Source organism: Crotalus tigris, unplaced genomic scaffold, assembly GCF_016545835.1.
Source record: "Crotalus tigris isolate CLP2741 ecotype Arizona unplaced genomic scaffold, ASM1654583v1 scf7180000024514.4999324561:1519799, whole genome shotgun sequence".
Lineage (NCBI taxonomy): Eukaryota > Metazoa > Chordata > Lepidosauria > Squamata > Viperidae > Crotalus > Crotalus tigris.
In genome coordinates this window covers 1,438,985-1,456,269 of record NW_024100687.1, presented here as the reverse complement: position 1 = coordinate 1,456,269, position 17,285 = coordinate 1,438,985, and the positions used below count along the sequence as shown (strand labels likewise).

Here is a 17,285-nt window from a genome sequence, read left to right as displayed (position 1 = left end):
AACAAATATATACCACGTCAATGGGAAGATAACAGTGTTCCAGACACCTCACTGTATAGTCATGCTGGCCTTGTGACCACAGAAGCATCTTTGGACAGTGCTGGCTCCATGGCTGGGAAATGGAGTAAGCAACACTCCCTAGAGTCGGATAGAACTGGACAGGGGGAAACCTTTACCTTTATAAGTAAATGGCAGCAAAGCATTAGACTTCTTTGAATCTCTCTTGTCAGCTAGTAGCAGTTTGGGTTCTTGCAGCCGGGATAAGAAGCCCAATTAAAAAGTGTACTATGAACTAAGAGTTTTGAAGCCTGAAGTCTGTCTCCATCAGGCCATTTTTGGATAGAAGGTGGACATGAATGAAAGTGAGAGTAATGGTCAGTCTAGAAGATTGGAAGACTGGGCAAAGAGATGCTGCCAAAAGAATGGCTAGATAAAAGACTGCATAGTCCATAGCTGGATAGTGGACAGGGCAAGAAGTTCAGAAGCAGGGTACTGTTTCCGGTGCTTTTCCCTTTTCTGCAAGATCCTTTCTGAAAAGTTGTGGTTTTTCCTTTTTTGCTTTCTAGCACCTGATATTTGAAATAAAACACTTGCTTTTCTTAGGAATGCTGTGCTCCCTGGTGTGTCTCAGATATTGCAAGGAATAATTGTGTTTCCCTTTTCCTGCAGGACCTTCCATCCATTCCCTCCTTGGCGAGCATTGCTGCACTTTGACCAAAAGACTTGCTATTATATTTCTCTGCAGGGGAGGCCTGAGTTATGCAGCAGCAGAGGGAAGCCTTTCCATTCAATGCCATTCCTGTTTGGTACCTTGGGCGGGTTACAGCCATCCCTTGTAATGAGCATTTGGAAAAGGAAGGACTTGCTTGGCCCTCTCAGCTGGATTTGGAGGAGGGGGACAGCTTGGATGCAAGGCTGGCTCTCACTTGAGGCTGGATAAACCTCTAACTTCAAGCGGTGGATCTGGGTTGGACCCTAGCCCACTACAGCTTCTGTTGTAGCTCTCCCACTTTGTACTGCCTTGGAGACAAATCTTGCTTCCATACTTTCCATTTTTTGCTCCCTGCCCTGCCCAACAACTGTTTACTACTGTGATTTTGCCACCATGGGGCACATGCCCAAAGTGCTCAGCTTATTCTATGTCTGACTCTGAGGAAGGACTCATTTGGAGCAAATTGGCACAAAGTCTAGTCTTTGCTATAGTTCACATGACAGGCTAAATCAAAAGCAAACACATTGCAATATGCTTTAGCACCGTGTTTTTTTCAAACTCAGCAACCTTAAGATATGTGGACTTTAATTCCCAGAATTCCCCACCCAGCTTTAGCATAATGTGAACTTCCTTCTAGCACTTCCTTCTTCCTTATTTAAAAATGCTTGAAAGGGTGCATCTTGCCATCACAGCAATGCAACAGCAGTGCAAGAAATAGCTAGGGTCAACGTTCACAATGAAGCTGTTCTTCCTCCCAGCAAGCTGTTGGTAGCTAATACTGGCTCTCGTGCTACCAATAATGCAACAGCCATATTACTTAAAGAAAAGAGGGAAAAGCAGGTAGTTGTGTCCTGAGCCTGCTTGTTGTGTCCTGAGCCTGCAAAGTCAGGCTCAGGGCGTTGCAACAGTCCCGGGCAGTTGCAAGCTGCCCGGGACCAGACTGGCTGGCGCCAGCACTCGCACACATGCGTGAAGTGCAAAGCGCGCCAAATGTTGCCGTTTGGCCTGGGGATTGTCTTTAAGAGGAGGAGAGAGGCTTGTGTGCCTCGGCGTTGTAACAGAGCTGCTGAACATCAATAAAGAGGCTCCTGAGAACTACCAAATGACTCCTGAAGTTATTGCCTTTCGCTGAGGACTCAACAGTGCTCATTTAGTGACCACCTTGTTTAGTGACTGTTCACAGTTATGACGGTGATGAAAAAGTAACTTTGTGACCAATCCTTACATTTCCATATTTCTGTAAGTTCCACCATCTTCAAAATCCGCTCCTTGTTATGGATTGCCCTTGGACTGCTCTCTGGATGCAAGTTCAGAGGAGGAGGGTGAGTTTGAGTTGGCAGAGGAAAGCGTGGAGCTGAGTGTTGGTCAGAATCAGGGCTCGGAGAAGGCTAGCCTGACAAAGTAGCCTCAGCTGGGTCTATCGGATGAGCGACAGATTGAGCTAGGGGAGCCACATCTACAGAAAGTTGACCAGGAGGCTCCAGATTGGGAGCAATTGCTGCCTGTTAGCAATGAGGAGGAGTCCACACGTCCTGATCCAAGGACATGTAGAGCAGGGAGGAGACAGGCACAACATTGGTCAGCTAGACTACTCATAAGGAGGCAATCTTGCCTCTCATGAAAGGCTGCACCATATTGCCTACTTAATCTCGTCCTGAAGACTTGAGTGTTGCTGGAGCAATGTGCCCAGTTCTGTGCCCTGTGTGCTTGTGCTGTGTATCCTGACCCACTTGACTCATGGATTGCTTTCCTGGACTTTGTGTATACCCATTGGACTTGGTTACCCAGTGATTCTTGCTGTGTTGAACCCAAAATCCGAACCTGCTGTCAGACCCTCAGCAGTTATGTCTTTTAATCTGCTTCTTTGTTCTGCTTTTGGCTCTGTCATTCTGCTGGGAGGGGGAGGATGGCCCTTAACTGCCGGGTCTGCTGGGAGGGGGGGATCTAGGTTTCCTCCATTTTGTTAGTTATCCCTTTGATGCCTCTGGGTGTGATCAGAAGAAGGAATATGCCATGGGTCATCTGCCTTATCTCCACTTTGATGAGAGGATGTTGAGAAAGAAACGAAACCCCAGGACTGGCGCCTGGGAACTGTGCTTATAACTTTGGCTCCCATAACAACTTTGCACCTGGGGACTGGATGAACTCAAACTGGACATTTGGCCATTGAGATGGGGTTTTGGGAAAGGGATAGATTAATGTAATGTTTAGCACGGGAAAACATTAGATCTTGCTTTGTTCTCTTGCTATCACTATCTCTCAATGAAAGTTTCTTTTGAGACAATGCTTGTTTCAAGAGTTCTACTTCCTTGGGAGGACTAGTTGGGACAGGAAATTACACCTGCACAATGGGGATTCTTTCTGAGGATCTGTTTGGAGGGTTTGAATAAACCCTGTAGACATTTGCTGTATGTGTGGGGAGCAGGGCAGCGCACTTCTCTGTTGTGGGTATTTTAGTGTTTTCCCCCTCTTTGTGTATATAATAGTCTTGCTGCAGTTATCATATACAAAATCAGTTTTTGTAAGTTTTATCTAATTGGCTATCCAAAAATCATCTGAATATTGATCTTTAAAATTCTATCATTATTTGTATTTGAATCTGATTTTCATTTGCTTTTTTGTAAGTCTATTATGCATAATAAAATGCTCCTTCATGTTTTTCACATTTCCAGCATTGATTAGAAGTAATTTTATACATGTTTGAACATTTCTCTGGAGCCATATACTGATGATGCATCATTTTATAAAAGTTCTGTTTTAAGTTGGAACACAATATGAATTTCTGTCCTTTTTTCTACATTCTCTCCCGTTGGTCCATCTGTATGTTATAACCAGAATTCTTCGCCTGTTTTATCATGCACTCCTTAACTTGTTTCTCTTCTGTTTCAAATCTCAGTAGAAGTTTACACATTTTAGCAATAACATGTTCATCATTTGTACATAATTCATTTTCAAACTTTCTTCATTTTTGCCCTCCCCCAAATCTTGTTTTTGTTTTTTTTGGGAATGTGGGTCTCAATTATTGTGCAAAATCCAACATGGCTCTAAAGTTGATGGAAGTGGGGCACAAAACATCTGAGAAAGAAGGCAAAACTGCTCTGCTTAACTCTCTTTGGTGTAAGGCAGTGTTTCCCAAACTTGACAATTTTAAGGCATGTGGACTTCAACTCCCAGAATTCCACAGCCAGCGTTGCTGGCTGTGGAATTCTGGGAGTTGAAGTCCTCATGCCTTAAAATTGTCAAGTTTGGGAAACACTGGTGTAAGGGAACAGGTATGAAAAGTATGTACAGTATACAGGTAGTCCTTGACTTAAAACTACAGTTGTGCCCAAAATTTCTGTTAAGTGAGATAGTCTAGCAAATTTTACCCCATTTTATGATCTTTCTTGCCACATTTGTTAAGTGAATCACTGCAGTTATTAAGGTAGTAATATAGTTGTTAAGTGAATCTGGCTTTCCCATTGACTTTGCTTACCAAAAGATCGCAAAAGGTGATCACATGATCCTGGGACACTGCAACTCTCAAAAATATAAAACAGGTGCCAAGCATCCAAATTCTGATCACAATGACCATGGGGATGCTGCAGTGGTCGTAAGTGTGAAAAATGGCCGTAAGTCACTTTTTTCAAATGGTCACTAAATGAACTGTTGTAAGTCGAGGACCACCTGTATAGCAATCCTCACAAACTGGTAAGCAGTTTGATCCATAAAATGAATGACCCCTACACCCTTTTTTAATTTTAAAGTTCTTAATGGTTTTGCTGACTCTGATCAGTCCCCTTTCTCATTCAGAGTCAATGACCTTTGAGTTTTTATTGAAATTCCTGTCCTGCCTTACCAAGAAACAAGATACTTGTGCAGTGAAACATCAGGGAGTAACTCAAGAGGGAATAGAAGACAGACCCTGGCCTTAGCAAAATGCTCCTACCACTTTTTCTGCTGCAAATATTGCTCTCAGTTGGGTATTGCACAGAGAACTTTTATCTTTAGGAAAACGAGATAATTTAATGCAGTAGTTTGTGCTGATAACATGCTTTTAAGATACCCTGCTATCAAATTTGCAGAGCCAAAGATCCATCTATTTCTAAATGCCAGGGTCATTATCATTTATTTATATAAAGTACTTTCATCTACATCTATAACTGAAAAGGTTCCCTGAGCAGCATACAAATAAGACATATAGATCTGATGGGGCCTGGATCAGATTTTGAATATATCATGATACTGATAGAGATCTTTCACATGCCAGTAGAATGGAAAGTGGCAAAGTCTTGGGGAAGGGCAGGTGGGTTTGCCACTTCAGGTTGCAAAAGTAAGGCCACCTTCTTTATTCATTTATTGGACCTCTAAGCTGTTCCAATCACAGCTGGCTCTGAGTGTTATATATATTGAATTAGATTATACATAATCCTCGACTTAACAGTGGTAATAGAGCCTGGAATTTCTGTCATAAGTTCATGACAATCATAAGTTGGAGACCAGACCAGACCAGACCCAATTTTATGATTTTTTTTAATGGCAATTGTTAAATGAGTGCAGTGGTCGTTAAGAGAATGTCACAGTCTTTAAATGAATCCATATGTTCTTATGGCCATTTTTTGCCAGAAACCCAGCAAAAAAGCCATAAATCGGGATCACATGATTCCGGAATGCTACAATCGGCCATAAATGTGAGCTGGTTGCCAAGCACCTGAAATGTGGTTATGTGACTGTGGGGTGTATATGCATCCTAGAAACTCTGGAACTGGGTCTCTAAGTAGCTTTTAGGGAGTCTGTCATAACTTCAAATGGTTGTTAAGCGACCGGTTGTTAAGCAAGGATTATTTGTATCTAATTTGCTTCCCATGTGCATAGCCATGTGATATTACATTTAGAATCCAAAACTTTTCTGTGTAGTGGTTACATCTGGAACATTGAAGCTATCCTGTGGATGCTCTTATGTTATCCATTTATAACATGAGTGACATCATCATTTAGAAAGCACTATTTACTTGCATATTACCAGTCATACCCTTTGTCTCTTTCCTTCCACATGATACTTTGTATGGTCTCTATTTACCTTTAGACCTTTTGTGGATGTTGGGCATATTTCCAAATAAAAGAAAATCTTTTCTCTCTGATAGATACTTAACATATGTGTGGAACGTCTTCCTAGATGCAACTATTTAAGAAAATTATAAGACCACCCAATTCTACAAGGTCTCTTGGCATATAATAGAAACAAAAACACTATTCAGTTAAAAACAACCCCATAAAAAGACAATCAAACATGGATGATCTAGGCCTGGAGATAGACCCAGGTTTTCGGAGCTCTTTTGAACATAATCAGAATGGGGGCTAGATATATCTTGGGGAGGGGATCAGAGGGCAGGTGCTGTGTCAAAGAAGGCACACTTGTTAAATTCCATCAGATAATATCATTTAATGGAGACAACCTAGAGCTATGGAATAGAGTAGAGTAGAGTAGAGTAGAGTAGAGACAGAGTTGGAAGGGACCTTGGAGGTCTTCTAGTCCAGGGGTCTCCAAATGTGGTAACTTTAAGACTTATGGACTTCAACTCCCAGAATTCCTCAGTCCACAAATCAAGTTTGGGGACTCCTGTTCTGTTCCAACACCCTGCTTAAGCAGGAGACAAATGGCTGCCCAATCTCTTCTTAAAAACCTCCAGTGATGGAACACCCACAACGTTTGAAGGCAAGTAGAAGTTCTGAAGGTTTTACATGGGCCAGTTGAGATAATACCCATATCCATAGAAGCCGGACCAAGAGTGAGTATATTTGCAATTCTTAAGAGCATGCTATGGACATTTTTACAAATTGCTACAATAGATTGTAAGTACAGGTAATCTTCAATTTACAACCACTCACTTAGTGACCATTCCAAATACTGACAGACCTCTCTGGGGGTACTTACAGCCCAGTACCGAAGTTCTGAGCCCCCCCCCATGTCAGGTGATATTTCAGGCACTTGGCAACTCGCCTGCATTTATGGCTATTTTCAGCGTCCTGTGGTCACATGACTGCGTTTTACAATGTTTTTGCCAAAAACCTGAATTTACTTTAGGTTTTCAGCCAAACCTACCCAAAACAAACAATTGCTTCAACTAACAACAGCAGTGTTTGCTTACTGATTGCTGCAAAAAAGGTTGTAAAATTGGGTCAGTCGTGTGGGTGACTTGCTTTATGGTTGTCATGAGTTACAACTGTGATGGGCAAGCTCCATTATGGAGCTTGTATGTTCAGACAGAAATAATTCAACTTGGCGGAAGACCGGTAATGAGATTGCTCCCCACCATCCCTTCCTTTTTCCAGAATGTTCTCTGCTTCCATAATGTAGCCTCCTAATTTTTGTTTTCTCAGTATGCCAGTAGGGATTATTGGAGGCTCAGAAGTATGCTTGAAATAAATGATCTGGAGACGGGCCCTGTGTTTCATATCCTGTCAGATTCCAAAAGAAGGTGTTGGCAGGCAACTGGTAGCCATGGAGATGAGGACTTTTTTTGTAGTGATGCTAAACAATGGTAACTTCTCAAGTTGCCCAAAATCTTCCTTGCTCTTGTTTTAGATATTTGGCAAAAAAGCCCGAAGAAATTGAGAACTAATTGTTTTTTATTTACTCGATCTGCTTTTTTAAAATCTGGATTTTATTTTCTGGCTGTCTTGTTTTATTCGCTCTTCTTATTTTATTGTTCTGATTTTAAACCTTGGGGTCCAAAAATGGGCTTTTGTAGAATTCTGTGCACTCACTGAAGTATGTCCATTGTATGATCACTTATCTCCTTTGCAACCACTGGTTTTAGCTGGATGCACTTGACTGACTTTGCATTCAGAAAATAAGTAGGACTTGATGAGTACTTGAATATGGAATTGTGAAATTGTTAGGAAATTCCAGAGATATAGTCTAGACTGGGAAATCAAAAAAGCATTATGAAAGAAGACAGTTGCCAACCATTTTCTCACTTTTGTTGAATTGAGGCATCTAGTTCAACATAAAGAAGGCCTGAAATCAGGAGCTCTAGTTCTGCCTGAGGGTGACTTTGGAGCAGTCACTGTCTCTCAGCTCAACTCACCTCACAGCTTGTTGTTATGGGGAAAACAAGAGGAGGGAGCAGTACTAAATACATTCACCACTCTGAGTTATTTAAAAAAATAATTAAGGTGGGATATAAATAATAAATAAATAAAAATAAATAAGCAATACCAGGAATTTTGAAGTACTTTTCTCCCACAACTTCTGTGACAGACAGGTTGCTTAGTAGTGCATTCTAGCTGCTATGTGAAAAATCACAACAGGTAATTTTTTACTTCTGACAGCTTGTTTAGCGACAGTTCAGCTATGACTGACCTCCTCAAGGCTACTTATAACCCAATTTAAATTGTTACAATGTATGCCCCCCCCCCCAGTCACTTGATCACATTTTTTGCAGCAAGCACACAGCCACCATTTACATTTGCAGCATCCCACAGCCACATGACCTTGATATATGTTTTTTGCTGGAAACAAGCATTTATTTCCAGTTTCATGCAAAAAATGCCAATTATGGACAATGGATTATCTTAATGACTGTGCTGTTTGTTTAATGAGCACTGCAAAAATGGTTGTAAAATTGTGTGGGAAGTCAGCCCCAGAGAAGGAAATATTAAAAGGGCAGAAAAATATATTTCCTCAAAAGGATTTTTAAAAGCAGAAACCAACTCTGCCCCCAAGTCTCTCTGCCCCAAGTCAAAGCCAGCCCTGTACAAATGCAAATGTAAACCATCGAGAAAGTTGGAGCCAGAAGCTCAAGAAGACAAAGACCTTTTCTGCAAGAACCATCTTTCTACCTCTTCAATAAACTGCAACTTTCTTCTCAAAGCAGTCGCCATATTGTTTATTTATCCCCGGCTTGGATGAACCAGGATGAAGACTTTTCTTTTGGCAACTGCAGCACACTATTGGCTCATATTTAAGTGATTGTCTACTAAGACTCCAAGATTCCTCTCACAGTTACTACTATTGAGCAAGGTACCACCTATACCAGGGGTAGGCAACATTGGCTTTTTTATGACACGTGTACTTCAACTCCCTGAATTCCTGAACCAGCATGGCTCAGCTTGGAAACCTCTCTCTTTCTCCTCAGCATGGCTGGCTCAGGAATTCTGGGAGTTGAAGTCCGCGAGTCATAAAAGAGCCAAGGTTGCCTACCCCTGACCTATACTATACCTGTGCATTTGGTTTTTCTTGCCTAAATGTAGAACTTTTTTCACCACTGAATTTCATTTTGTTAGATAGCACCCAGTGTTCAAGTCTGTCAAGATCCTCCTGTATCTTAAGCCTATCTTCTGGAATCTTGGCTATTCCTGCCAGCTTGATGTTGTCTGCAATTTTGATGAGTTCCCCATCTATCCCCTTGTCCTATCATTGATGAAGATGTTGAAGAGCACTGGGCCCAGAACAGAGCCCTGGGGCACCCCACTACTCACTTTCCTCCATGTAGATGCAGTTCCATTGCATCTACATGGAGGAAAGTACTACATGCTGAGTACGCTGGTCAGCCAGCTACGAATACATCTGGTGGTGATGCTGCCTAACCCACATTTTTCTATCTTATCAAGTAGTAGGTTGTGATCTACTTTATCAAATGCCTTACTGAAGTCCAAATTATATCCACAGCATTTCTCTGGTTCACTAATTTTGTCACTTGGCCAAAGAATGCAATAAGATTTGTCTGGCATGATCTGTTTTTGACAAACCCATGTTGGCGTTTAGTAATGACATTGTTTGCCTCTAGGTGTTCGCTGATTTGTTGTTTGATTATCTTTTCCAGAATCTTCCCACATATTGAGGTCAGGCTGATAGGTCTGTAGTTTCCTGGATCCATTTTTTTTCTCTTTTTTGAAGATGGGAACTACATCAGCTCTTTTCCAGTCCTCTGGTAGTTCCCCAGTGCTCCAGGATCTTTCAAAGATATAGTTCAGTGCTTCTGAGATTACATCTGCCAGTTCCTTGAGAACCTTGGGATGTAATCCATCTGGTCCTGGTGATTTGAACTTGTCTAGGCTGGACAGGTGCTCGCTTACCATTTTCTTGCCTATCTTAACTTGTGTTTCTAATCTGTTTTTTATGGTACTGTTTTTGATAGACTGGACTGTTTTTTCCCTTTGTGTAAATACGGATGCAAAAAATGAGGTAAATAGTTCTGCTTTCTCCCTGTTGCTTGTCATCTTCTTGCCACTTTCTCCCACTAATGGCCCAATCATTTCCTTGACTTTTTTCTTGTTTTTTACATATTGAAAGAGGTTTTTTTTGTTATTTTTGACTTTTGTCGCAAGCCTTCATTCATTTTGAGCCTTAGCTTTCCTCACTTCATCTTTGCAGGCTCGGGGTATTTGCTGATATTCTGCCTTAGTTATGTACCCCTCTTTCCACTTGTTGTACTTGTCCTTTTTGTCTTTCAATTTATCAGAGAATTCTTTATGCAGCCATGCTGGTTTCTTTTGAGAGCTGTTATTTTTCTTCTTTGTTGGTATTGTGCTAGACTGGGCTTTTATTATCTCACTTTTCAAAATTTCCCAAGCTTCCTGAGTTGTTTTCCCATCCATGGAATCCTTCCCAAGCTCTCTCTAAGTTTATTGAAATTAGCTCTCTTGAAGTCCAAGACTCTAGTTTGACTGTGTTCTATTTCTTGTGCTCACATAATGTTGAATTCCAATATTGCATGATCATTCCCCCCCAAGGTTCCTGTGTCTTCGACATCTTGTATCATTTCATCCCTGTTAGTGAAAATTAGGTCCAATATGGCTAATCCCCTAGTTCCCTTCTCTACTTTTGGGGAGACAAAGTTGTCTGCTAGGTTTGTCAGGAACCTGTTTGATCTTCCACTTGGTGCAGAGTTTGTCTACCAGTTGATGTCAGGGTAATTAAAGTTCCCCATTACTATTGTGATGTGCTTCCTACATACCTTAGTTAATTGACTAGCAAGAAGTTCATCTATTTCCTCTGTTTGGTTGGGTGGCCTATAGTATTTTGTTCAGTCACCTTCACCAGCCCGGGTTGGGAATCCTCCAGATCTGTGAACTTCATTTTCCAGAATTCTCACTAGTCATCATGCTGCTCATGGGAAATTTGGGAGCTGAAATTCATATGTCCATATATCTACCGTAGAAGGTGCCTAGATTAGACAAAGTTATTCTACAGCCATTCAGGAAGTGCCAATGTGTTGTAGTAGATATTATGACATTTATGATATCTCTCCATTATTCCAAACCATTAACTATGCAGAAAGCAGTGTGTTCCTAGGGCTGTTGGAAGAAAAGCATTACAATTCAGTGACTATCATCATAAGAAAGAATCACTCTACTGAATTAACCTGTGCTGTAAGAGGTGATTGACAAATTAAACTTGATCTGCTCAGCACAGGTGGAATTCTATTTCTTTAAGAAAGTTGCTAAACCTTTTTCAGGCACACATGGTTTCAAAAAAACAAGCAGCTATGTGTACCAGAGAATTAAAACGTGAATCAGTACATTTTTTTCTCCACACGGAGAAGCAGTGCTATATCTATTGCTATTCTGGGTTTGTGCCAACTGCATTTTTAATGATTTCTTGCACTGGGACATCTGTATGTAATGCTGGTGGTAGGACATTTATAAAGTCTGGAATTTAAGATGGTGGTATTTTATTGCCTTTTGGCAAAAAGCTTTGGAATCTCATAAGAACAGTTAAGTTATTGGTTTACAGAAAGGATAACAAATACTTTTTGTTGCTCTTAATGCACATGAACAGGCCAGTTTGTATTTAGGGTGTCCACCTGTAGTTTATCAAATAAGATAATACATTGGTATGTGAATGCTGTGCAAATCTGCTCTCTTTTGATCCTTTTCACTCAGCATGCAGAATCTATAGTACAGGTAGTCCTCGACTTACAACAATTCATGTAAAAATGGCATGTATAATGTTTCAGAAATGTGTTAATACTTTATTAGTGTTTATTTCCCAATTTTATTTTAAAAAATTATAGAATAGGAGGTTTATATAAGACTAATCACACAGTCAAATCTTTACAATTCCTGCTTGCAAAGGACAAGTTAAATAATACCGTTCTCGGGGGCAACAAAATACAACTCTTTCTCCAAAGAAACATAATATTCATTTTCACAAGAGGAGGGCTTGGTTTTTCTTAGCTCATGGCCTTGCTTGCTTTTGTTAACTTTTGATGTAGAACAGTCTTTCCTAACCATAGCAACTTCCAGATGTGTGGCTGTTAGCCCCCAGAATTCTCCACAGTGGCCAAATCGGCTGGGGAATTCTGGGAGTTGAAATTACACATCTGGAAGTTGTCCTAATTGGGAAACATATATGTAGAGGTAGGTCAATTTGTTCCTGTCTTATACTGAATCTCAAAGGCACTGGGAATGGGATAGGCCTTGGCAGTAGCATCTATTTATTTAGAACTGTAAAACAGCGTTTCTCAACCTTAGCAACTTGATGCATGGAATTCTGGGAGTTATAGTCCATTCATCTTTAAGTTGCTAAGGTTGAGAAGCAATGCTTGCTGGCTGGGGGATTCTGGAAGCTGACATCCACACATTTTCAAGTTGCTAGGATTGAGAATTACTGTTATATAAAGAGTACTTTAAAAAGTAAGAACGGGATTGCATATATTTCATTTTTCCCATTGTTTTCAAGAAAAATACAGTGGTACTTCAGTACCCATCCTTAATTGGTTCTAGAACAGTGATGGTGAACCTTTTAGAGACCGAGTACCCAAAAACTGGCCCCGCCCCCGCTCCATCCTCTGTCCCCGCTCCACCTCCCATCCCCTGCCCCGCCTACCTGCAGGGCCACCCACTCACCACCTCCAGGGCTCGCCGCAGATCGCTCAGGCAGTCTAACAGCGCTATGGCAGTCACGCCCTCTGCCAACACCCTGCAGCAACAACTGTGCACAATGGAATGTGAGTGCAGAGTCTTGTCTATGCTGCCTGGCTGCAATGTCCTTGGCTGCGCTGCTTCGCGTGGGCCACGCTCATGGGTGACTCTCCTTCATGGGGGCTGCTGGAGAGGAGGGGGTCATGGGGGGAGGCAAGGTTGGGGCAACGGCATGTGTGCCCACAGAAAGGTCTCCAAGTGCCACCTCTGGCACCCGTGCCATAGGTTCGCCACCACTGTTCTAGGAGATGCGATGAGTACCAAAAACAATGAGTACCAAACATATTTTTCTCATAAGGAATAGTATCGTGAGTCACAAGGCAGCGGACACTGAGAAGTTCTAGCTTGTGCGTGGAGTACCAGGATAAAATTTTCATATCAAAATGTGCTGAGTATCAAATTCGATGAATTTCAAAGTAGTTAAGTACCAACTGTAAGAGAATTTTCCCCTTGTTCCTGCAATTTTACATTTTTATTTAGTAACCTATCAGTTACTAAATCAGTCTATCTGTATGTTTTCTAGCTACTATAATTTCCACCATTTTAAAAAGATAGAAAAATGCTTGCACCTTTTTTATATTTTAGCAATAGTTTTTCTCTCTTTAGACATTATCAAAATAGTTTCCTTAAGTATAGCTTTTGAGGAAAACTTTCTTGTCCAACCAAAATTTTTCCTCATTCACAGAAGAAACATCTCCCCTGCTCCCAACAGAACAGAACTGGGCCTAGGTTTTTCAGCATTTAACTATGCTATGCCTTTTTTCTACATTTAGTTGTGTTTGAAATTGTGAAATTATTTCTTCCAGTCTTCATTTTTGCTTATTCTTTTTAAAGGTGATATTTAATAGATTATAAGTTGATAATTTTCCTTCACCGTTATCTATCCTTGGATGTCTCTGTGAAGCATGGAATAATAAACTTTTAAATCTCCTTTTTTAAAAACTGTAATGTCATTGCAGTCAGTCCATCTAGGGTAATATTCTCTAAATTTACCAGATAAATTTAGAATCTAACTATAAGTGCTGTATGAAAAAGATATTTCCAGATAGAGAAGGTTTAAATGCACTGATCTTGGATGTAGTAGATTTTTTTTCTGCAAAACTCCTCATTCACTTGAAAGATTTTTTTTTAAAAAAAATAAATACCTCTTTCTTTGTCATAAAATTACAACCCCATGAGGTCAAAGCCATGAGTCATTCCCATAAAGATGAGAAGATGCATCCACGGGACTGAGAGAAGCTTTTAATTATCTCGCTTGTTTTATTACTAGGAAATCCTTCATCCCAGAATGCAAAATTTTAACTGCATTGGGTAATGTAAACACAGCTAGGGTCTCCCTTTTCAGTGTCAAATCTTTGTAAAGTTTAATCTTTCTTTAGTATACTTTCCACTTCATCTTCCTATCTTAGTGTTTCCTGGCAAGGAAAAGCTGGCCAGCTTGCCAGGCTTCACATCTGGGCCAATGATATTGAAGACTTCCTGCAATGCCATGCATTTACTAAATGTACTAAATGTAGGGATGGCCAACATTACATTTATCTGGATATATGACAAGAGCATAAGAAGTGTTAGCAGAGAAATGTTAGCAGACCAACTACCATCTACAGGTAGTCCTCGATTTCCATTGCTGGGTAAGGTGGGTGTTAAATGAGTTGATCCCAATTTTACAACATTTTTGCCACAGTTCTTAAACAAATCACTGCAGCTGTTAAGGGAATCATGCAGTCATTAAGTGAATTCAGCTTCCTTTGTTGACCTTGGTTGTTGGAAGTTGTCTGGAAAGGCCGCAGATGATGATCACATGATCCTGGGGATATTGCAACAGTTGTAAATGTGAGCGCAGGTCATGAGTCACTTTTTTCAGTAGCTTTGAATGGTTGCTAAGTGAATGGTTATAAATTGAGACCCCAAAGGTGCTTTTCCCCGTGAAAATGTTTTGCTTCTCCTCCAAGTTCTGAAGAAATTTCTTGGATGAGAAGCAAAACATTTTCAAGGAAAAAAATCAAGAAAGTCCAGTTGCCTTTTGGAAAAGCATCCTTGGGATAACCAGAGCCGAGGTGGCGCAGCAGTTAGAGTGTAGTACTGCAGGCCACTTTAGCTGACTGTGTTCAGCAGGTCAGCGGTTCAAATCTCACCGGCTCAAGGTTGACTCAGCCTTCCATCCTTCCGAGGTAGGTAAAATGAGGACCCAGATTGTTGGGGGCAATGTAAATATATATATACATTGCTTACTGGTGTACACCGCTTAGAGAGTGCTTGCACTTAAAGCGGTATATAAGTCTCATAAATAAATAAATAAATAAATAAATAAATAAATAAATGAATGAATAAATAAATGAATGAATGAATGAATGACCTGGATGATTGAGAATCCCCCTAGATTGAGGAGTACCCATGTTTAACATTCCACTTCTTACATGGGCAGAGAGGAGCATTTATTTTTCATGGTTAACATTTCTGCTTCAATCCCTGGCATCTCCAGATTTGCTGGTAAAAATTGCTGCCTCAAAGCGTGGAGGGTTAATGTCAAGTTCATGTTGATTTTGTGGTGGCTAAGATAAAGTCTAACTAGGTGGAAGACAAAGTTTGATGTTTGTGCTTCTAGGAATTTCATAGGCAGAATGTGAAGGACAAAGTGCTTTCAGAACTATTAACTTCCATGCACATAAGAATTTAATTTCAGTCTTAAGGCTGATAGCCAGTGATTGATTGATTGACAGATAATGCATCTTCCTGAGTGGCCTCTCCTCCCCTTGGTATATGGAGGAGGTAAGGAATTGAAGCTGAAGAAGAGATCCTAGAACACTTCTGGAGGTGACACAGAGTGAATTGATTGAACATGAATTAGAGCTGCTCTTAGGGCCTATTGTGTGGTAATAAGGACAGAGAAATGTCAATATTTTTCTGCCCTTATTACATCTGTGGATAGCTGTCCAGTGGCCTGGTTTGGGTGACCTCATGCCTTCTGGGTGGATGTGATTCTAAGGTTCACCCACAGGACTCTGTGAAGAGTATGCTAGGCTAATGGACAAAGTTGATTGGATCTGCTCTGAGTTGGTCTCTGGCCTTGAAGCAGATCCTGTGAAGGTTACTTTGGCTGGTTCTAGCTTGGCTATCTTTGATCCCATTGGGACTGAGAAAAGGAACTTTGTCCTTGGGGCTATTTGTGCAGGCACTTCTGAATTATATCCATGTCCTCCTGGTTGACTGAGGCTTCTTAGGAAGGGACATGTGATTAGGTTCTGGTGATGGTTAATTGCTCTTTGAGGGAGGGGGTAGTTCTGTCTCTTAAGAAGGCAGTGGTTTGCTCCCTCCTCAAGGAGCTAGACTCCACCATTTTGTACAATTTTCATCCAGTTCCTGCTTTCCCCTTTCTAGGAAATGTTTTAGAAAAGATAGATGCATTGCAGCTTCAGAGGAGGAAGTGGGTTATCGGAACCTTTTTCAATGACAGTTTAAGCTTAGGTATGGGACTAAGATGGCATTGATCATGCTTTTGGATGACCTTTGGCAGCAGGATGGGGGTTAGTGTGTCCCTCCTTGCTCTTCTTGATCTCTCACCATTGATACTGTTGATCATGATATTCTTCTGGACCAGCACTAGGAGTGGGAGTGGGTAGCGAGGTGTTGTGTTGATTCTCCTTCTTCTTTTGGAATTGGTCCCAGCAGGTGTTGATGGTGGAGAGATCCCGCTGGCAGCCCCTCTTTTGTGGGCTGCCTCAGGGATCTTGGTACTTTATCCCCTGTTTAATATCTGCATGAAGCTGCTGGCTGAGGTCATTCAAAGTTTGGGGTTATATCTCTACCCGTGCTGCCTGAGTAATACTATTGAGGTTCAGAGCCTGGAGCCTGTGGGGGCCTAGATAGGGTATAACAAGCTTCAGCTCAACCCAAGCAAGACTGAATAGCTCTGGGCTTTCGGAACTTCTGGTTTCAGGGACCTTTCATCTTTGGTTCTGGATGGGGTAGAACTGCCCCAGACAGACATGGTGCTCAATCTGGGGGGTCCTCCTGAACTCAGATGGTAGCCATGACCAGGAGGTCCTTTGCAGAACTTTGAGCTTTGTGCCAGTTCACCCATTCCTGGATCACAGAGCCCTATTTACAGCCATTCATGTGCTTGCGACCTCTAGATAAGACTGCTGCAATGTGCTTTACATGGGATTTCCCTTGAAGAGTGTTCTGAAGTTTTAACTGATGCAAAATGTGGTGGCTTGGGTATACTGGTGCCCACATTTTTTTCTGGGTGCAGCCTTTAAAGTCTTTCATAGTTTAGGATTGAGTCACTTATGGGAACATTTCTCTCTATCCTATCTAATCTGGTAGGAAGGGCATGCTCTGGGTAATATCCACTAGGAAGTGTTGGCTGGTAGGGCCCAGAAGTCAGCTTTTTCTGCAATGGCACCCATGCCCCTTGGAATATCATTACCATCACCTCCCATCCCCAAGATTATATTGGCCCCATTCCTGTTAGCCTTTAGTAAGGACTTGTAAACCTGACTTTGTGCTCAAGCCTGGGACCCCGGGCATGCATTCAGTCTTTATCTGTTAATTTGTACTTGTCTTTGGAATTTGTTGACTTGTCTTTGGAATTTGTAGTAAACTAAGCTAAAACAAGTAATTAAACTTGAATAACAGAGTTTGTTTCCTGTTCTATTTCTCA

The 17,285-nt window shown here is 41.2% G+C and overlaps 1 protein-coding gene across 5 annotated transcripts in view; it reads left to right on the top strand.

The window, feature by feature from the left end:
* COL26A1 (collagen type XXVI alpha 1 chain) overlaps positions 1 to 17,285 on the top strand; it is a 165,090-nt gene that overhangs the window by 29,954 nt on the left and 117,851 nt on the right. The window lies entirely within an intron of this gene.